Source organism: Lygodium microphyllum, chromosome 3 (genome assembly GCF_053477565.2).
Source record: "Lygodium microphyllum isolate KBCC chromosome 3, Lygodium_microphyllum_v1.1.10, whole genome shotgun sequence".
In the NCBI taxonomy this organism is placed as follows: Eukaryota; Viridiplantae; Streptophyta; class Polypodiopsida; order Schizaeales; family Lygodiaceae; genus Lygodium; species Lygodium microphyllum.
Window position 1 is genome coordinate 85,452,341 of NC_141137.1, and position 23,603 is coordinate 85,475,943.

Sequence of the window (23,603 nt, forward strand, 5' to 3'; positions counted from 1 at the left end):
TGTAGTTGCCGATGCACTCAGTCGCAAGACATTCCTAAATTCCCTAATCTTGCAGAATCCATCAACGGCCAGATCTCTGGCTACAAAGGTATCTATGCCAAGCAACCCTATACTCGAACTAGCTAGAGAGGAAGCATGCCATGATTTGGCCTACCAAACCATGATAAAAGAAATATCTACCAAGGAGCAGAATCTGAAGTCACAAGCTAAGTATCGGGAATTTTCCATTGATAATGGACTTGTCTACTACAGAACAAGGCTATGTATACCAACAAGACAGTCACTTAAGCAGAAGATATTATGGGAAGCTCATGATTCCCCTTTCGCAGGACATCCTGGCTATGCAAAAACTCTTAATGCAGTTAGGAAGAGCTACCATTGGGAGAGGCTCAAAGGTGACATTCTCAAATATGTCACTGAATTTTTGTCTTGCCAACGTATCAAGACTGAACATGTCATGATGCCAGGGAAATTGCAACCACTTGACATTCCCCAAATGAAATGGGAATTCATCAGTACGGATTTTGTGGTGGGCTTACCCCAAGTCCAAGGGGGATATAACTCCATTATGATTGTAGTTGACATGCTTACTAAGGTTGCACACCTGATTCCAGTAAAGACAAACTATAAAGCCTCCGACATTGCAAGAGTGTTTATCAAGGAGATATTCAAGCTACATGGGTTACCTAGAAGGATCATTAGCGATCGAGATTCTCTTTTCACTTCACACTTCTGGAGAGCTATCTTTGAAGCTATTGGAACTCAACTCTGTTTTAGCACTGCCTACCATCCCCAAACCGATGGACAAACAGAGCGAGTAAATCAAATCATTGAGGATATGCTTAGGGCATACTGCTGTTGAGAGCCGAAGAGGTGGATTCAGTACTTGCCGTTAGTAGAATTTGCCTACAATGCTTCTTACCAGCAGAGCACCCAAATGACCCCTTTCCAGGCATTGTATGGTCATGATTGTCGAAGTCCCCTAAACTTTTCTGATCCAACCCTAAGAGTTGAAGCTTCAAGACAAATGTTGGAAGACATGGAGGACCAAATAAGGTCAATAAGACAAGACATACAAGCAGCCAAAGATAGACAAAAGGCATATGCAGATTTGAAACGCCAAGAGAGGGTCTTCGGAGAAGGAGACATGGTCTTCATTCGTGTACGCCCTAAAAGGAGTTCTCTATCTCTAGGAGAATGCAAGAAGCTAAGTCCAAGGTATTGTGGGCCGTATAAAATCCTCAAATGCCTGGGACCCAATGCTTATAAATTGCAACTTCCTGATAACCTAAAAGTTCACAATGTATTCCATATTAGTCTCTTAAAAAAATATGTACCCAACCCTAATCATGTACTTGATGACCAACAAATTGTAATGCCTAGTTAAGGAGTCCTTGAACTAAGACCGGAAAAGATTTTAGATGTCAGGGAGAGACAGTTAAGATCTAGAACCTTGAAAGAATGCCTCGTCTAGTGGAAAGATTATCCTGAAGAGGATGCTACCTGGATGGATGAAAGCTCTCTCAATCTTCAATATCCCCAGTTTATCTCGAGATGAGGACATCTCGATTCTTCTAAGAGGGAGAGAATGTAATATTCCCACCCGTGAATATTGACTTTCCGCACACTGCGTAAACCTTGTACAAAGGTTATCTCACATATTGAAATTGCCGGCAATGTAACCTGTGACCTGCACGCGAGAAATCGGGACCTCCGCATTGGCAAAGCAAACCCGAGAGTTCAAACCCGCAAGTCACACGTAAACACCCTCTTGGGAGGGGCAAAATTGACTATTATCAAGGCAAAATTTTTTTATTTTATCCCTTTTCCCCAGCCGATGCACGGCTGGAGGAGAGGGAGTGTGGGGGGATGGGATTTGGTAGAATCGTGGGCTGCATGGGGAGGGGGGAACCCATGCAAAGGGGCCACGTGGTGGAGCCCTTCTCTTCCCCCCCATGCCTATATAAACACCCGCTTACGTGCTGAGGAGGAGGAGGCTCTGACACTCATCGCCGTGCTGAGGAGGAGGAGGCTCTGATACTCGTCGCCGTGCTGAGGAGGAGGAGGCTCTGATACTCGTCGCCGTGCTGAGGAGGAGGAGGCTCTGACACTCGTCGCCGTGCTGAGGAGGAGGAGAAGGATTGCGAAGAGGGGCCTGAGGTCGCCGCTTGCTCAGGCCGGCAGTCACCGTGCTGCATCCGAGGAGGGATAGGCCGACGTGTTGATGAACGCTGCCGTGCTGCACCAGATTCCGCCAGGCTGCCGCCACGATCATAGGGGTCTTCACCATAGTTTTTTTTCCCCCCTGCCTTCGTCAATTTTCCCCCCAATCATTACTTTTCCCACCCACGTTTTCTGAAAAGGATAGAAGCTTCCTAGAAGCTTCTAAAGGAAAGGCCCTAAGCCCTGTGCACGCGGTCTTTACCCAGTGGGCTTAAAATCCCACACCTTGTGACGGGTATTCCGGCGTAAGGGAGAAGCGGATAGACTTGGAGGTTGTTTTGCCAAGGATAGGAGGAATCCGCGGAGTTCAAGTCATCAACGATGGCTCCCAAGAAGACGCAAGGCGCACCTGCGGGAGGGTCTTCCCCGAACTTACACGTGGATATCACCGCGGATCCACAAATCCAGGTTTCGTGAATATATTTCCACATGAAGAGATGTTTTAAATACGCTTAATTCCATGGGGAAATTCATTCTACGTTATCATTAATTCATGGGTAATGATAAAAGTACATTCGATAAATTATAGATAAAGGATCCGTGCATATCATGCATCTACAAAGTTATGAATGAAAAGCACTTATTCTCCCTATGAACTTAGTTGCAAATTGTCTTGTCGTGCATTTTCAAAGTGAAAGCCACATATGGCCTAGGGTTAAAGGGGAAATTGTTAAAGTACATTGGTCATGTAGGAAAGGAGTATTTTGCATTTAGTCAATAACTCCCTTCGTTATGATTCGCGTGAGGGATTTGTTAACTTCTGTTTCACGGCATGATAAAGAACCCCGATCTTATAAGTTGCATGGAGAAATATGCTTGCAATTAGATTAAATCGACACTTGCCTTAGTATTGCATGAACTTCATTCACGATGTTGTTGTATCTAAGGGTCGCACTTTTACTTTCGCAAACTTCATTTCATCATGTAACATTTAGGAATGATTGCATGGCTTATAAAAGCATGAAATGCAAATACTTAGACACAAGGTTGTAGGTGTTATTCCTTGATGTAAATCCTAGTAAACCCTTTGTAAGTATCCTTCAAATTATCTTGCCTTTTGACTTTAACAAAAAAAAAGGGGATAGGGCTATTGCGGATCTTATGGTGCGTGGAAGTAATGAATTACATGTTTACATGTATTGTAACATTTTGCAACTATTTTCCTACTTTAGATCAAGTATATCATCTCTAGGAAAGAATTGTCCTTGTCATAAGACAAGTAGGTCAATTTACCCAAGTCAATTGTGGTATCACGACTGCTAGGGTTTCGTATAGGCATAACTAGCCGATTCGATAAAAACCTCAAGTACTAGTTAGGGCTTGGCACGTTGGAGATGTAGCCAAGTAACGCACTTGGACACCAAGTCGAAGTCCTCAAACCCAAAGGTCCTACCCACCTTCCCGGAAAAATTGAGCCAATGGGACGCGCACGCAAATAATGATCTGGGGTTTCTACCCTAAGGATCATTCGACCTAGTGCTAGAACTTGGATTGAGTTGGAATCCCTAGGACCGAACGTTGTCGGTCTAGTGCAATTAGGATTGGGGTGAGTGAGAAGACACCCTAAACCCTACTTCGAGTCTAATCATAATTCTTGGCCAGAAAACACCATTCAATAGGTGAAATGATCTCTTGGAATGGAGGCGACACTTGTGCAACAAGTTGCAACGTCGCATAGCCTTGTGGTTTGATCACAAGAAAGTTTTGTCATTCCTTGGAATGAGGTTGGCAGGTTCTTGCGCAAGTTTAACTTGCAAGGGGATGGGTAGTCATCCTGTTACATCGCCCTCATTAGGTGAAATTTGCCAAGTTAAGGGAAGTTAGGTATTTGCTTGGACGCAAATGATTAATCAATAAATTAAAGCGACATGGCCGCTGGGATTTACTATTAATAAAACCTAAGGTATTGGGTTAACAGGGTATGACCCTAACCCAAGGACAATAAGAATCTTCCCAAGTTGCAATTGATTCCGGATCGAATGCTGGATGCATTCGGAGAGAAGGATTCACTCCTTAACAGTTTGCCAAATAAACAACCACTGGAATTAATTGTGCTTGTAACAGTTTAGAAAGCACTGTTTGCATTGTTTGCTCAAGGAACTTAAGGATGAAAAGATATATAAATGCTTCAGGTTGAAGGCCTGAAGGAAAAGGCAGCTTCAGTTACCCCCGACTGCCTGCCTGACCCTAACCAAGGGGGTTGTTGACCGTGCCGGGAACGTGGACCGAACCCGCCGCGAGAGGTCTTTCCGTTGAGCTCTACTTGGAGCAGGAGGATGCTTGGGTGCCAGGGGGGGCTCTGGCCGTAAATCCCTCGCCTTCCGGATCCTGCACAAGAGGCTAACGTGACTCGGGATTGGATCTCGAGGCCCGCATACTAGTCTACGGGCAGAAGCTTGGAATAGTGATCCCTAGTGGATTACTGGATGAGCCTTCGGGCAGATTATGGACAAGCCTACGGGCGGAACTCATTGTATTTCAAAGATAAAATTATAATAAAAAATTTGTCTGATATTGTTTTTCTATGTCACGTGGTAAGATTACGTGAAGGAACCAATGCTTAACAGGATTAATTAAAGAAGCTGATTGCTATATGTCAAATTAAATGTGTTAGATAATTACATAACTAAAACAAACTGAGGAAAGTGCGGAGGATAGGCCATGGGTCCGTCCTACGGTTGGGTGGTCCCGGTTAGCCGAGAACTTTTCTCAAAAATCTCGAAGAACAGCGGGATGATCATCATTATCAAAGCGAATAATGAGAGCGATAACCTAGAGTTACGTCTTACCCGATTTACGTTGTTTTAGGGGAACGAAATGGGACTATGCCTTATGGCAGAGAGGTTGAGCCTTGCATCCCTCTCGTTTCCCATTCTCCTTGAACCAAGTGCAGCGTGAATCCGCTTCGGACCTGGCGTTTCTGCGTAAAGTAGTTCACTTGGGTCTGACGCTAGTTGTTGTTAGCTAATGACCAAACAGGAAAACTCTAATTCCGGTCAATCCTAAGTGGGAACGGCCAGGATACTTCCGCTACGTGGCAGACGCGGTGTCGAAGAGTTCGTGCAAGAGCTGCAGAACACGGGGTTCAAGGTACAGCAAGAAATGAGGCTAACAAGAAGAACTCAAATATTGGATGTCAAAGTTCACTATATTCCTTGTCATAATCATAGAGTTACAACAAAGAAACTGAGCAAACCCATGTTCTTGATATGCTGTCATGAACAGTTTTGGTATTTCAACAAGTGATCTTCTCTTTGGTAACCAAAGATCCTTTTATTTTATTTCAATTTCCACTCTTCCTTAGTTTTTAAAACAGTTTAGAGTGATTTGTAACCACAATGTCAGATGTTTCATAATCTGAGCTACTATCTGAACTATCCTTTGAATCTGAGCTTTTTCACTCCAGTCTGAATCAGAGTAGTCCCCTCTTTTCTTCCTCTTCAATAGCCCTCCTCAGCTCTACTCCCCTTAGCATCAGCTTCATACTCATTGACAACTTCGATTGAAGAAAGCGCATGCACACCAGACCGGAATTTGTTTTCAGGTTTTGAACCCTGGCTTATACTAAATGGTCCTGGCTTCAGATCTGCCCTAGACAGACTTCACAAGTATCCTCATCTTTTAACAGTTTTCTGATTCCAGCTAGTGTAATTCGTACTAGAGAGAAATCATGGTCTCAAAGAGAATCAAGCAAGTTCAAACTGTATTATGGCTACTGCACTCAAAAATCTCTGCAAAGACATCTGGTTGTAGCCACCATAGCCCTTAAGAAAGTAGTAATTGTACCACATAGATATTTTAGAGTAGATGTTCATGGCCTCTCTGGCAGCCCAGTAAAGCTCCAACAGCCTGGACCAAGTAGTAAAGGAGGGAACAAAATTGATGAGGCTAAATTTCTTCACCATCCAATCAGAGTACCAAAGCAATCAATGCCATCAAACTCTGGTGCTAACTTTGGTAGATTAAAAGAAGGCTTTGAAATTTTCAGAGCACCTTGTGACTTGTCAGTACTGTCCCTTTGTTAACTGTTAGGGTGGCCTGCTCAGATAGCACTGAGTAGTCGCAGAGACAGAGCAGATGAAGCTCGGAGCTCGAGAGGACACCGAGAGCTCCTAAAGCTAGGCCTGCAAAGTAGCCAAGGGTGGACATGGTGGCTGTGCTGTTTGTCGAAAGAGAGATAGACAGTACTGCTGTGTTGTAATATGTGTAGGGTCTCTCCAGTTCAGCTGCTACTGCTGTCTTAGTGAATATGCCAACACCACATTCGATTGCAACCTTCGTTAGGAAAAGATCATCCGCCCATTTGTTTCCATAGATTTCATGAGCTTGAACCAGTGGTCAGTTGCCGCAGATGATCAGCCTCCACAAAACACGCTTCTTCCACAGTAATACAAAACACGCTTCTTCCATAGTAATTCAAAAAGCTTCTCGATCTCATCAAAGCCTCTCCCAGCCTTCGAAGTGCGCATGAAAAGCAGTGCACATCCGGCTTTCGACAACCCCGAGCGATGAAGTCCCAAAAAAAAACTTTCAACAATATTGCGAAGATCTGTCCTGAGTGTTATTTTGCTCTCTCATCGAGTAACCAACGGAATGATAACTGTGTGCCTCGTCCTTTGACATTGAGCACTCTGGCGGCACAAGTAGGAGGGTGATAGAAATTGACAAAACTTGTCCATTATCTCCTTCGAAGCTCAATCAATCATCCTGGACTTCTTTAATCCACTGAAGTTTTAGTATTGCTCTATGATCATAGTAATGCTCCTCTTAACCGTCCTCCTGCCTGGAACACTAGAACTGTTCCTTCCTACCATGTTGAGCTCTCTTCCACCATCGACTCTCTCCAATCCTCTGTTCCTTCCACCATCCAAAAGCAGGTCCACCAAAAAGCCTTTTTCCTCCACGCATAGATGCCGGGTCCTCAATATGCCTTGTTCTTGTGCCCATAAAGCTTTCCTTCAATTTCCTGTCTTTCCGCCAGTGCATCCAAGTAAAATGTCCTTCGCTACCTGATCATCCACACTCCACTCTGGATTGTCAGCAAAATAACTTGTTCCTGTTAAATCCACAACTAAGCGCAACATTTCAGCACGGCTTTCATATGCGCCTCTTCTCCTGGAAAACTGGACTGGTCCCCCTTCTTTGTTATTGCCTCTGCCTTATCTTTCCTCGTCTCCTCCCAGAATCCATGTCGTCATCACGTTTTGTCTTTTCCCCCCCAAAAGCCAGTCTGGAGTATACCACTCTGTTGTCAACCACTATGAAGGTTGACAGTGAATGGTTAACAAACTTTAGATGTTCCCTTCAATATCCACCGACGACCTCCATCGCAGCACTTCGCTTCATCTCCATCCTTCCAGCAGTCACTCTCCCCCCTCTTTTCGTTCCCAAAAACGTCCTTCCTTTTCCTGACTTTTCTGTAAGCCCGCCATTGATAGCATTTCAAAAATATCTCTCTTTTCTTAGCTTTTTCCCTCGTTCCGACACAAGTTTATTTACACCAATCATGGATTGTAAGTGAACCTTGACATTAGAATCCACAAGGCATCCTCTTGCTAGCATTTCCTTTAGAACTTCTTTTATCTTTAAGACAGGCCACACCATAGGCCTCTAACATCAGATTGTATGTGAGTGAATTTGCACCAATACCACCAGTTTGCTTCATTTCTTGATAAACACGTTCTGCCTTTTCCATCTGTCCACTGTTTATGTAAGCCTTTATAAGCATATTAAAAGAGGCATGTGCAGGCCGCACATTCGCAGCCTTTGTCCTGTCGAACAAAGACTCCACTTCTTTATAGCACTTCAATTGCAAATACATATTCATGGCACTGTCAAAACATGGTTGGAGTGGTTTGAGGTCAGTCTTCTCAACTTCAGATAGTAACTCCAGAACATGATCAGTATGCAATGCATTAAGGGAATATATACATTGGATGCGGATTATTAAAATGCATCACACAAACAATGAATCACACGTGGAAATTAACACAAATGCACAACAAAAGAAATGGAGGTGTAAACGACTCGGATGCGCAGCAACACGACAGCGGGAAGACCTAGACTGCAAAACCCGTAACATTCCATGGGAGTGCCGGGGGGGAGTTTTCTAGACATCCTTTCCGATGGACTGCCAAGACGTGTCCTAGATGATTCTAGGGGACACGTTACACTAGAAAGACGTCCCTAAGCCTCCTTTTGCAGCTAGCCTAGAGCATCAACTCCACCTATTAGATATCAACGTATCAAAGTGTGGTTAGGTAGAATGCATTGAACACTGAAATGATGATTGAGACAACTCTTGGTTAGCTATATCTTTGAAGCGTGCCATCTAATCTAGAGTATATGTGTGAAGATCTCCTATAGCTTCTTATATATCATCCCTCAACTCATCCTATTCTCTGGATCATTATAGTGATCTATACAACCAAATTAAAGATGTTAGCACAATCAATATAAGAGTAAATGTAGAACATGATAATATATATTTGCAAAGAATGATGTTAGTTTAAAAACAACTCATACAAATATTTATAAAAGCAAATAGTCAACTAATTTGGTAAGCAAACATAAATATGATTGCTCCTACGATTCCATGACAAGCTCTTGGTATAGCTCATGGAATGAGCTCATCAACTATTGGACGGAGATAGAGGTCCATATTTTTGACTTTATAGTGCTTAAGAACGAGCATGCTAAGGATTAGGTATCCCTTCTTTGTAGATTAAAGCCATGGTGGAATATTGTAGTTCACAAGGACTGTTAGGGCCACACACTATAAGAAGTTGAGTGGAGTTCAAATGGATTCACGCCATTCATAGCAAGAGCAAGCTGACGATTTCTTGGCTCTAGTGCAAAGCTTGGAAAGATAGAGTCAATATAACCCCATGCTCATAAGTCCACTAGTATTCACTGGATTCTACCTATAGATCTATTTTGCATATGCCACATTGTCAAAGTCGCCATGCCTATTGTGTGAAACATGTGACAGATGCTTGGTATAAGTAAAAAGTGACTGAGAACCTTCATAGAGATAGTTTGTCCCTACATGTCTTGGCGATACCTGTGAGGACCACACTTTGAATATGCTTGCTTCCGTGGACTCGTATTCTCCTCAAAGAGCATATAATCATTGACACATGCATGAATGGTGTTATAATCCATGCAAAGCTTCCATAACATTTATCATACATCATTATGAGACTCAGGCATCGTGTTTCTAGATGATAATATATGATATTTTAGTAGCCTCAAAAAATCCAAACACATTTGAAGAAAAAAATCCAAACATCTCAACAAATCGATCATAGTTGCATCACTCCATTGGCAGTTTTCCTCTATACCTAGGAGCACAAGGAGCATCCTTAAGCGAGATACTCGGCACCCATCATATAATGGTATGGAGACCTTCTCTTTTAATGGATTAGATGACCTTATATCCATGGGTAGTAATGCATTGATCATAGCCTCCATCTCAGGCTCCAATATTTTCTAGTGTCAAGAGCGTAGTTGATAGAGTTTATCTCTAACAGGTTTATTGACTCAAGCACTCCTTTCACTATACGGCCATGAACTGTTCTTTATGGGCTATAATAGATGTGTTGTTCGAGATGGACTCATATTTCTATGTGGACATTTGTAAGGCATATTTGATATTATTGAATTTTATTTCAACTAAAGTTTGATTCTAAAGCATGAATGATACACACTTTTCTCACCATTAACTCAAAGTTTAAAACCACCGATGATTTTCGATTGAAACTCACCAAAGTGTCACACATGGTCTATAGAAAAGTAACATTTTTGTCAAATTGCAAGCTTGCATTGAGTGCACAGACACGGGATATGCTAATTGAGATATGTCTCTCGATCTCGAACATCTTGGCCCTCATCATTGTCCATTTTTCCTATGTCATGGTAGACATTACACTTTTGTCTCTCCTCCTCTCTCACCCTCTCTCACTCTCTCTCCCTCTTTGTTTCTCCATCCCTTCCTCTTTGTTTCTCGTATCCTCTCTCTTTCTCTCTCTTCTCTCTCTATTTTTCTCTCTTACCCTCTCTATTTTTATTTATCCCCCTCTCTCTCTTTCCCTTTATATCTTTATTTCTTCCCCACCCTCTCTCTCTCTCTATCTCTCTCTTTCCCCCTCTTTCTTTGCATCTTTATTTCTCTCACACTCCATCTATCTTTGTTTCTCTCCCCCTCCCTCTCTTTCTTCCTCTTTCTTTATTTCCATCTCTCTATTTTTTATTTTTATATGTTTTTTATTTTTGATTTATTTTTTTTATTTTTCATTTTTTGTTTCTTTTCCTTTCTCTTTCTCTTCTATCTTTATTTCTCTCTCCCTATCTCTTTGTTTCTACTCTCTCTCTCTCTCTCCCCCCTTCTCTTTCTTTGTTTCTCCCTCTCTCCCTCCACATATTTATTTATTTCCCCTCTCTCTTTGTTTCTCTCTCCCTCTCTCTCTCTCTAGCTCTCTCTTTCCCCCTCTTTTCTCGTATCCTTATGTCTATGTCCTTCCCCCTCTCTCTTTATTTCTCTCCCCCTCCCCTCTCCCTCTTTTGATTTTTTTTAACTTTTTATTTGTCTTTATTTTTGTTTCTTTATCTTCCTCCCTATATTTTTTATTTTTCTCTCTTTCCTCTATATTTTTATTTGTCTCCCCCATTTATTTGTGTCTATTTCTTTATCTCCATCCCTTCATCCCTGTAATTTTTCTCTCCCCTCTCTCTCTACCACTTTGTTTCTCTACCCCCATTCCTTTCTCTTGGATTCTCTCATTTACTCTCTCTCCTCCCCTCTCTCTTTGTTTCTCTCTCCCCCTTAGCACACTTTATTTTTCTCTCTCCCTCTCCCTCTCCCTCTCCCTCTCCTCTCTTTCTTTTCCTCACTCTCTCTATATTTCTCTCTCTCCTCTCTCTTTCCCTCTTTGTTTCTCTCCCTTCTTATTTCTTTATTTTTGTTTCTTGTTCTCTCTCCCTCTATTTATTTTTTCTCTCTTTCCTCTATCTCTCTCTCTCTCTCTTCTATTCTTTTATCTCCCCCCTCCATCTCTCTATTTTTCTCTCTCCCCTTCTCTCTACCTCTTTGTTTCACTACCCCCATCCCTTTCCCTTGGCTTCTCTCTCATTATCTCATTCTCTCTCTCTCTCTCTCTCTCTCTCTCTCTCTCTCTCTCTCTCTCTCTCTCTCTCTCTCTCTCTCTCTCTCTCTCTAGCTCTCTTCGCCTGTCTCTCTCCCCCCCTCCATCTCTTTGTCTCTCTCCCTTTGTCTCTTTATTTATCTCACCCTCTCACTCCTCTCTTTATTTCTCTCTCACTTCCTCTCTTTATTGTTCTCCCCCCTCTCTCTGTCTCTTTATGTCTCTATCTCTTTTTGCTTCTCTCCCTCTCCCTCTCCCTCCCCTCTCTTTCTTTACCTCCCTCTCTCTATATTTCTCTCTCCCCCCTCTCTTTCCCTCTTTGTTTCTCTCCTCCGTTCCTCTCTTTATTTTTCTCTCTTTCCTCTCTCTCAATGCATCTCTTCACAAACAAGAAGATAAAGAAAAAAGAATAAAACAAAAAAACAAAGAGAGGGGAAACAATGCACCTAACGCAAGGACCAAAAAAGAAACCCTTTACTTTTTCTCTCTCCCTCTCTCTTTTGCTCATTTTAATTTTTTTTGCACTAGAAATACTATGCTTGGATTTTTAACCCTATTGTTTTCTTAAACTGTTGTCACTATTGGTGTCACTATCTGCATTGCTAAAATTGTAGCAAAATTTTTGTAAAAAATGGCCATAGATATATCTTCATATTCTTATAGTGATTCTTGTTAATCGAGATCTTGACAAGCTTAATAGACCTATCCTTTAGTACCTCCTTGATGAAGTGATATCACACCTCAAGGTGATTTGTCTTTGCTAGGAAGACCGAATTGTTGGCCAATTGAATGGCACTCATAGAATCTGAATACAGTGTAGGGACCACATCAATAATATTAAGGTATGCGGTGACCACATACCTTCCAAAAGATATCCAAACCAATCTAAACATAGAGATATTCATATGATCCTAAGGTTAAAAAAATTCGTAAAGATAAAGAACTAGGGCTGTCCCCGAGAGCCTTAAAAAGAAACCCCCGACATATATCAGCTTAAAGGCTCTAAAGCGGATTATTCCATCGCAGGACTTGCGCAGCAAGTACGAAATCATTTAGTCTGGTGATTGATTCACAAGGAGAAAGGGTAAAAACCCTCAACAAGGATGGTAGATCTCTACGCAAGTTATCTTGCAAAAGGACGTAATTTTTGGATATCCTTCTAAATAAGGAAAGTTGTAAATCGGAAACTAGCATATCTAAGGAACGTTAGGGTTGACCAAGTTGGGTTAATAAGGTATGCCCTACACCGGAATGTAAATGATCTTGCCAATTTACAAGACACCTTGGGAACAAGTGCTGATACACTCAAAAGGAAAGAACACTCCCTTAGCAGTTTGCCAAACAACACGATTGATTAATAGAAATGTTTTTGATTGCTAAAGATTTTAGGTCTCTGTTTGAATTATGAATTACAAATTAAATGAGTACCTATACTTCAGGTTGAAGGCTTGAAGGAAGAGGCACTTTCAGTTACCCCCAACTACCTGCCTAACCCTAACCAAGGGGGTTGTTCACCGCGCCGGGAACGTGGACCGAACCCGCCGCGAGAGGTCTCTTCGTTGAGCTCTACTTGGAGTAGGAGGACGCTTGGGTGCCAGGGGGGCTCCGGCCATAAATCCCTTGCCTTCCGGGTCCTGCACAAGAGGCTAACGTGACTCGAGATTGGATCTCGAGGCTCGCATACTAGTTTACAGGCGAAAGCTTGGAATAGTGATCCCTCAGGATCACTGGATAGCCTTCGGGCGGATTATGGACAAGCCTACGGGCGGAACTCCTTGTATTTCAAAGATAAAATGATGAAATGTAAAAAAAAGAACTTGCTTGATATTGTTTTTCTATGTCACGTGATAAGATTACATGAAGGAACCAGTGCTTAACAGGATTAATTAAAGAAGTTGATTGTTATATGTCAAAATAATGTGTTAGATAATTACATAACTAGAACAAACGGAGGAAAGTGCGGAGGATGGACCATGGGTCCATCCTACGGTTGGATGGTCTTGGTTAGCCGGGAACTTTTCTCAAAAATCTTGAGGAACAGCGGGATGATCGTCATTATAAAAATGAATAACGAGAGTGATGACCTAGAGTTACGTCTTACCCGATTTACACTGTTTTAGGGGAACGGAATGGGACTATGCCTTATGGCAGAGAGGTTGAGCCTTGTATCCCTCTCGTTTCCCATTCTTCTTGAACCAAGTGCAGCATAAATCCGCTTCGGACCTGGCGTTTCTGCATAAAGTAGTTTGCTCCAGTCTGACGCTAGTTGCTGTTAGCTAATGACCAATCAGGAAAACCCTAATTCCGGTCGATCCTAAGTGGGAATGGCCAAGATACTTCCGCTACGTGGCAGACGCGAAAAGACCTAGATCGCAAAACCCGTAACATTCCATGGGAGTGTCGGGCGGAGTTTTCTAGACATCCTTTCCAATGGACTGCTAAGACGTGTCCTGGATGATACTAGGGGACACGTTACAGTTGGTATCAGAGCCGACCAACAACGGAATTTCTTTTATAAAATCTCAATTAAATGAAGTAAAGAAATTGTTGTTGTCCAAACATTTCCTTACCTTCAATGCTGTCTTGCAGAACTATTAAGCGTGGAACAAGTTTTTGGTATTTCGGGTCATGTTTATGACTGCAATGCATTCTCCCCTTTATAGACATCTACTATATAAAGAATTGGGATGATGAACATCTTGGAGTAGATTTATAATCCATCACCTTTATACATAGAACGAAGATGGACGGGGTCTTCAGGAATCTACTATATATCCGCCCACCGGTTTGCTTATCTACAGACCAACCTAAAGAGGATCAAGTGGTTGGAAGACTTGAAAGTCGTGAAGCTATTCATTTTTGTGGAAGCTCATGTAAATTTGACTTTACATATTCAAGGTCGGAGGGTTGAAATGAACTCATATGTATATGAGGAAGTAACCCGTGTAATCTCAGCCGATAAGATCAAAGTGTTGGGCCGCCATGAGAAGTATGGATTCCAACGGAAAGGGTATCCTGAACTTCCAATGAACTATCGATTCCTAAAGATCCATGACCTAAAACCCTACTATTACACAGTTCTTGTAGACAAATGCAATACAATGTTGTTCTCCCCAAACTGAATGTAATGATTGGCTTATCATAACACAAAACGTTATATTCAAAAAGGCTATGCCCATGTAAATACAAATAAAGACTTCTTTTTATCAATATCTGGCTGTGCATAAGAGTTGTTAAAAAGTTAAGTAGCTACATTGTTTACGAGATAGTTGAACTAAAAATGAAAGATAAGCTAATGTCGATTATCATATAATAACGTTAAGAAAACTTTTATCCAGGCACAACCCCAGGTACAGGTTCCAAATTTGCCTCCTACATCAAGTACTGCCATGACCCAGGAGAAGAAGTTCCTCCTCAAGCAGATAAAGCCACCCGAGTTTGACACGAGAGGCAGATTCGTCCAGGCTGATGTTGAAATTTGGATTGAATCCATGGAGGATTACTTTGAAGCAGCTGGTACTGCACCTACCAATCAGGCCATGCTTGCCAAGTTAAATCTCACCAGCGAAGCCAGACTTTGGTGGAAGCAATGGTGCAGGGATCAAGGGATTTCAGAGGGGTCCGTTACCTGGGAGAAGTTGAAGAAAGCCGTGCAGGGAAGATATCTACCACCTGCATATCGTACATAGAAAATGAATGAGTTCTACGAGCTAAAACAGCTAGGACTCACTCTTGACGCATACTACTCTAAATTCGTCTCACTTTTAAAGTATGAGCCACAGATGGACATGACGCAGCAGGTGTCCAAATTTTGTGCGGGCTTAAATCCACCCGTAAATACCCGTCTCGAATCTATGCGTCCATCAGATCTTCAGGATGCACTCATTCTAGCGGCACCTATAATTCAGGAGGTACAAGCTAGACCATTGGGTAACAAAACTTGGTCCTATAGTGACCCGAACAGAGGAGCATTCAGACCGCAAATGAAGAAAGTTCAAGGTTATAATCAGGGACAAAGGAAGAAAGCAAGGACAAATAACGTCAACAACTTTGTTCCTAGTCAAAGTAATGGCCAAAACCTCCGTTGTTTCCACTGCAACGAACCTGATCACTTCAAGAAGCAATGTCCCAAGCTCTGCGGAGGACATCGTCAAACGCCTTTCCAAGGTGCAGGCCGCGGTCAAGGAGCCATTACCCGTGGAAGAGGAAGAACCGCTTGCATTGCCAATAGGCAAAGATGCGAAGAAAAAGAGGAGGAAGATCCGACTATGGAAGCTGAATTCGAAAAAGCGACAGTCCATGCCGCTTTACACAAGAAAGGGCCGAATCACTAGTTTTCGGTAATTTAGACACCGTCGGACTATCAAGGTAAAGGTTTCAAAACCTTGATTGATTGTGGCAGTACACATTCCTTTATCTCACCAGCATGTACAAAAAGTTTAGGAATAACCACAGTAGAAGCACCTACCCTGCTTGTGGAGTTGGCAAACGGTCGTGAGGTAACTTGTACCAAGCAAACTGCTAAGGTGGAATTCTTTCTGGGAGGAAAGAAGACTTCAGTCAAATTCAGAGTCATGAATTTAGGTATCCATGAGTGTCTACTCGGGATGGATTGGCTTAAGCCCAACGACACCCACATCCACTGTGGAAAGGGTCAAGTTTCCTTTCAAAACTCTGAAAGGGAATTTGTCACAACTCAAGGTGAGGCAGGAGCGCCAAGAATCCAGTTAGCCAAAGTATCTCGGATCATAAAAGGAGTCAGAAAAGGATTACCCGTTTACCTGATCAAACTCAACAAGTTAGATCGAAAGCAAGAGTCTCATGAAGGACCTTCTTGGCTAAAGGAATACACTGACATATTCCCTGAGGAATTAACTGAACTTCCGCCTCAAAGAAAAGTAGATCATGAGATTAGGCTAGTGCCTGGAGCCGCACCAATTGCAAAGAGACCTTATAGAATGTCCATACCGGAAGCAATTGAGTTGAAGGAACAACTCAAGCAACTGTTAGATCAGGGTTACATCCGGCCTAGCAACTCACCGTGGGGAGCTCCAGTACTATTCCATAAAAAGAAAGATGGGACACTTCAACTATGTATTGATTACCGAGGGTTGAATCCATCAACAGTCAAGAACAAGTATCCTATTCCTAGAATAGATGAGCTTCTTGATCGTCTTCAAGGTGCAAAGATCTTCTCCAAGATTGATCTCAGGTCAGGTTACTATCAGATAAGGATCAAGGAAGAAGATATTCCAAAGATAGCCTTCAATACAAGATATGGGCACTTTGAGTTCCTGGTTATGTCATTCGGGCTTACAAATGCACCTGCCACCTTCAATAGATTAATGCAAGATATCTTTAAACCATATCTTGATGATTTCGTACTTGTCTTCTTCGATGACACTTTAGTCTATTCTAAACAGGAAGAAGATCATGAACCTCAACTTCGGATTGTCCTTGAGACAATGAGGTCTCATAAGCTGTATGCAAAAATGAAGAAGTGTGCATTCTTCAAGCATCAGATTGAATATTTGGGATTCATAGTATCATCAGAAGGAATATCAGTAGACCCAGCCAAGGTCAGAGATGTGCTTGAATGGCCAATACCAGTATCCGTCAAAGAGATACGTAGCTTCCTTGGATTAACAGGATGGTATAGGGTCTTCATAAAAAACTATGCTTTGATTGCAACACCTCTTACAGACTTACTAAAGAAGCAGACTTCCATTACATGGTCAACTTCCGAACAAAATAGCTTTGACAAATTAAAGCAAAGTTTGGTATCAGTACCTATTCTAAAACTTCTTGACCTCAATAAGGAGTTCGAGGTAGTAACTGATGCTAGCATTTTTGCCTTGGGGTGTGTACTTATGCAGGAAGGTTGTCCAGTAGCATACTCTTTAAGGAAATTGAAGAGTCATGAAAAGAATTATGCCACGCATGATCTGGAATTACTAGCTGTCATCCATGCTCTAAAGCTTTGGAGACACTACTTGTTGGGTAACAAGTTTACTCTAGTAATCGATCATAAGAGTCTCAAATGGATTTTTACCTAGAACGAGCTCAACATGAGGCAACGTCGTTGGATTGAAGTATTGGAGGAATATGATTTTGAAATCAAGTATCGACTAGGGAAGGAGAATGTAGTTGGCGATGCACTCAGTCGCAAGGCATTCCTAAATTCCCTAATCTTGCAGAATCCATCAACGGCTAGATCTCTGGCTAAAAAAGTATCTATGCCAAACAACCCTATACTTGAACTAGCTAGAGAGGAAGCATGCCATGATTTGGCCTACCAAACAATGAAAAGGAAATATCTACCAAGGAGCAGAATCAGAAGTTGCAAGCTAAGTATCAGGAATTCTCCATTGATAATGGACTTGTCTACTACAGAACAAGGCTGTGTATACCAGCAAGCCAGTCACTTAAGCAGAAGATATTATGGGAAGCTCATGATTCTCCTTTCGCAGGACATCCTGGCTATGCTAAAACTCTTAATGCAGTTAGGAAGAGCTACCATTGGGAGAGGATTAAAGGTGACGTTCTCAAGTATGTCACTGAGTGTTTGTCTTGCCAACGTATCAAAGCCGAACATATCATGATGCCAGGGAAACTGCAACCGCTTGACATTCCCCAAATGAAATGGAAATTCATCAGTATGGATTTTGTTGTGGGCTTACCCCAAGTCCAAGGAGGATACAATTCCATTATGGTTGTGGTTGACATGCTTACCAAGGTTGCACACCTGATTCTAATAAAGACAAACTGTAAAGCCTCCGACATTACAAGATTGTTTATCAAGGAGATATTCAAGCTACATGGGTTACCTAGAAGAATCATTAGTGATCGAGATTCTCTCTTCACATCACACTTCTGGAGAGCTATCTTTGAAGCTATTGGGACTCAACTCTGTTTTAGCACCGCCTACCATCCCCAAACGGATGGCCAAACAGAGCGAGTAAATCAAGTCATCGAGGATATGCTTAGGGCATACTACTGTCGAGAGCCGAAGAGGTGGATTCAATACTTGCCTTTGGTTGAATTTGCCTACAATGCTTCTTACTAGCAGAGCATTCAAATGACCCCTTTTCAAGCATTATATGGTCATGATTGCAGAAGTCCCCTAAACTTTTCTGATCCAACCCTAAGAGAAAGCGTCAAGACAGATGTTGGAAGACATGGATGATCAAATAAAGTCAATAAGACAAGACATACAAGCGGCCAAGGATAGACAAAAGGCATACGCAGATTTGAAACGTCAAGAAAGAGTCTTCGAAGAAGGAGACATGGTCTTCATTCGGGTACACCCTAAAAAGAGTTCTCTATCCCTAGGAGAATGCAAGAAGCTAAGTCCAAGGTATTGTGGGCCGTACAAAATCCTCAAATGCCTAGGACCCAATGCCTATAGATTGCAACTCCCTGCAAATCTAAAGGTTCATAATGTATTCCATATCAGCCTCTTGAAAAAATATGTACCCAGCCCTAATCATGTACTTGATGACCAACAAATTGTAATGCCTAGTCAAGGAATCCTTGAACTAAGGCCGGAAAGGATCTTAGATGTTAGGGAGAGACAGTTAAGATCTAGAACCTTAAGAGAATGCCTCGTCCAATGGAAAGATTATTCCGAAGAGGATGCCACTTGGGTAGATGAAGGCACTCTCAACCATCAGTATCCCCAGTTTATCTTGAGATGAGGACATCTCGATTCCTCTAAGGGGGAGAGAATGTAATGTTCATGAAAACTACCACTTAGTGAAAATGATATAACATTTTCTTTTAATGAATAAATGTAATTTTTTTTTTCCTTATCCCCCCTAGCCCCGACGGTCGTGCTAAGGGGGGGGGGGGGAGAGGGAAATAGAATGGCCGGCAAAGCTCCTTGCTGGAGCTTCCTCATCTTTGATCACTACGGAGTCGACAAGTAGGGAGGGAGGATCCCCCTCCCCTCCCTTATTTAAATCGAGGGGGACGTCGTGAGGAGGGAGGGTCCACCCGCTATGAAGGAGACGAACGGAGAGGGAAGAAGGGCTCTGGTGCTGCCATCGCTGTGCTGAGGAGAGAGTGGAGATTCTGTGTATGGCTGTGTAGGAGGGTGGGGAAATAACTGTCGTGAGGAAGAAAGAGGAGGCTGACGGCATTGCAGAGATCGTCATGAGGAGGGGAGGACCACCACTGTGCCACCTCGCTGGCCAAAAGGAGGAGAAAAGTTGTCGTTGCTGCCGCCATATACTAGGCCATCAATTCCCCCTACCGTCACGACTGCGCCACCGTCCATCAGAACGCCATCGATCGGCGTCGTTTCCTTTCTTCCCCCCACATGGCGTAGAAGCCTTAGAAGCTTCCTGGGGGAAGCTTCTAAGGGGCCTCTTAAGCCCCCTTTCCCCCTTAAGCCCTTCCTTGGCTTTGGGAACCAACCCCCCCTCCCCGCCCCCCCCCCCCCCCCCCGTGTTTTATTCCCCTAAGCCCCTTTTCACCCCCTTATAACCCTTTTCATCCCCCTCATAACTCTTTTATTTCCACAACCCCTAAGCTTTTTCTTAATCCCCCGTATCCCCATTATTATTTTTTCCCCCCTGAACTTCAAAATCCAAATCATCATCATGGCCTCGGATGATGTCCCGTAAGGAAAAAGTAGCCCGTGAGATAAAAGATAGGGAGGGAAAGCAGAGGGAGTGAAAAGAAGGAGTGAAGGAGGAAGAGTGGGAAAAGATAAAAGATAGGGAGGGAAAGTAGAGGGAGTGAAAAGAAGGAGTGAAGGAGGAAGAGTGGGAAAAGATAAAAGATAGGGAAGGAAAGTAGAGGATAAGGAAGTGAAGTAAAATATAAGGAAGGGAAGTAGGGAGGAGTGAAGGAAAAAAGGGAATAGTGTGAAAGAAGTAGAGGGTGAGGAAAAGATAAAGAAGAGTAAAAAAAAGGAGTAAAAGAGTTAGAAAAGAGAAGGAATAGAGGAAGGGCAAGGAAGGAGAATAAGTGCCTTCTATTCCTTTTACCCCAAGTCTAAGTCCTCCAAGGGTTCTTGTGGTTGCAAAACCACCCTCACCCATAAACTTTTTTTCCAAAGAGACGGTGGAATTCCAGAAGAAAGAGGAAAAGGCTATCTCACATTCGAACTACGATGCCGCCTAAGAAAGTCCAAGGTGTAGCTGTGGGAGGGTCATCTCCCGATATCCATGTGGATATCTCACCCCAAAACCAGGTTTTTCTTCTTGGCTTTAATTCGGTTTTAAGTCGATCATGCAAAGAGAAATTGTTAGGGATATGATATATTTGTTCAAATTATTTGTAATGAAGGAGTTTAGCTTATGAATGATAATGTATAGAACTTAGTTTCCTTCAAATTGCATCAAGCATTATAAATTACAAGCAAGATTATCCATTTACTATAGTAGTATATTTTAGTTAAATTCTAAAGGTATAGAAATTATATCTTGCACCATTAGTCTTATTCCTTTTTTGCAACAAATCATTGTAAATGATTAAATTCATGATAGGGTTCTTTCGTTGATTAAATTACTAGGAAGTTATCATTGCTAGTTGTACATCTTAGCAAGGGAAATGTTTGTTATTTGGCATGAGTTCATCTGTAAGGAAAAATGAAGTTTAAATTGAATGGTATTGACTGAAAAGTAAATTGTCACAAGGATGGAAAAACTGTGACAAGACGATTAATATTACCTTCCAAAAGATATCCAAACCAATCTAAACATAGAAATATTCATACCCTAAGGTTAAAAAAATTCGTAAAGATAAAGAACTAGGGTTGTCCATGAGAGCCTTAAAAAGAAACCCTAGGCCCGACATACATCAGCTTAAAGGCTCTAAAGCGGATTATTCCATCGCAAGACTTGCGCAGCAAGTACGAAATCATTTAGTCTTGTGATTGATTCACAAGGAGAAAGGGTAAAAAACCTCAACAAGGATGGCAAATCTCTACGCAAGTCATCTTGCAAAAGGACGTAATTTTTGGATATCCTTCTAAATAAGGAAAGTTGTAAACCGAAAACTAGCATATCTAAGGAACATTAGGGTTGACCAAGTTGGGTTAATAAGGTACGCCCTACACCGGAATGTAAATGATCTTGCCAATTTACAAGACACCTTGCGAACAAGTGCTGATACACTCAAAACGAAAGAACACTTCCTTAGCAGTTTGCCAAATAACACGATTGATTAATAGAAATGTTTTTGCTTGCTAGAGATTTTAGGTCTCTGTTTGAATTATGAATCACAAATTAAATGAGTACCTATACTTCAGGTTAAAGGCCTGAAGAAAAAGGCAGTTTGAGTTACCCTCGACTACCTGCCTAACCCTAACGAAGGGGGTTGTTCACCGCGCCGGGAAGGTGGACCGAACCCACCGTGAGAGCTCTCTTTGTTGAGCTCTACTTGGAGTAGGAGGACGCTTGGGTGCCAGGGGGGGCTCTGACCGTAAATCCCTCGCCTTCCGGGTCCTGCACAAGAGGCTAACGTGACTCGGGATTGGATCTCGAGGCCTGCATACTAGTTTACGGGCAGAAGCTTGGAATAGTGATCCCTGAGGATCACTAGATAGCCTTCAGGCGGATTATGGACAAGCCTACGGGCGGAACTCCTTGTATTTCAAAGATAAAATGATGAAATGTAAAAAAAAGAACTTGCTTGATATTGTTTTTCTATGTCACGTGATAAGATTAAGTGAAGGAACCAGTGCTTAACGGGATTAATTAAAGAAGCTGATTGTTATATGTCAAAATAATGTGTTAGATAATTACATAACTAAAACAAACTGAGGAAAGTGCGGAGGATGGGCCATGGGTCCGTCCTACGGTTGGGTGGTCCCGGTTAGCCGGGAACTTTTCTCAAAAATCTTGAGGAACAGCGGGATGATCATCATCATCAAAACGAATAACGAGAGCGATGACCTAGAGTTACGTCTTACCCGATTTACACTGTTTTAGGGGAACGGAATGGGAGTATGCCTTATGGCAGAGAGGTTGAGCCTTGCATCCCTCTCGTTTCCCATTCTCCTTGAACTAAGTGCAGCGTAAATCTGCTTCGGACCTGGCGTTTCTGCGTAAAGTAGTTCACTCGGGTCTGACGCTAGTTGCTGTTAGCTAATGACCAATCAGGAAAACCCTAATTCCGGTCGATACTAAGTGGGAATGGCCAGGATACTTCCGCTACGAGGCAGACGTGGAAAGACCTAGATCGCAAAACCCGTAACATTCCATGGGAGTGTCGGGCGGAGTTTTCTAGACATCCTTTCTGATGGACTGCTAAGACGTGTCCTGGATGATACTAGGGGACACGTTACATGCAACATGACTAATATAACAAAAACTGTAGTATATGTAGAAACTACTATCAAGACTACTTGCAAGTCGAAGATGGAGGTCGAGATGACCTTAGAGCCAAAAATCACAACAATCAGAGTCTTCTTCCTTGCTAGCCTTAGAAGCCTCCTACAACTATAATCTAAGGCAAATCAAGCAAGGTGGAAGAGCTTCCTACCCATTTCTCGCTTGCTTGCTTTCATGCTCCAATGCCTTCACCTCAACCTTTAATTGATATTTACATAGCTACGGAATGGCTTTGATACCATCAAAATAAATAAGAGTGGAGAGAGGTAAAGTACCCAAGAGCACACATATACAAAAGCAATGGAGACTTGAAAATATAGAGAGATAGACATGAAATCCTCTTCTTCTTCTTCCACACAATAACAACTAAGTCTACAACATGATAAAATGCTAATATAAAAGCTCATATAAAAGTACTACAATGTATATACACGTGGTCACTAAGTGTGAACCCACTAGGAAAGAAGAGGTAGCATAATGAATATGCTATAACTAAGAATGGAGTACATGGGTGTAGTCCAGTTGTAGAATCATTGGCATATCCTCATGTTGGTCACCTAACACGTGAGTGATTGATATCATGCCACATCACCAAGGCACATAGTGGATATTGCTAGCTCATGTAGAGCTCGATATATCAACATGCAATATTCTATAGGGGAAAGGGTCCTGCATTTTTGCATCATGGACATCCAAGAAATAGCACCTCTAGCAAAGGTGAAGACATGACTTCCTACTGTCTACATGTCTTGTACAATCAAATTTAGTATACGCCATGACTTTCGTATCTTGGCCCTTAAGTTACCTCACAATACTCTTCGTGGCATCCCAATATCACCTGTCAGGTGTAACCATATAGGGCGGCACAACTCCCACTACAAATACTGTGTCAGGA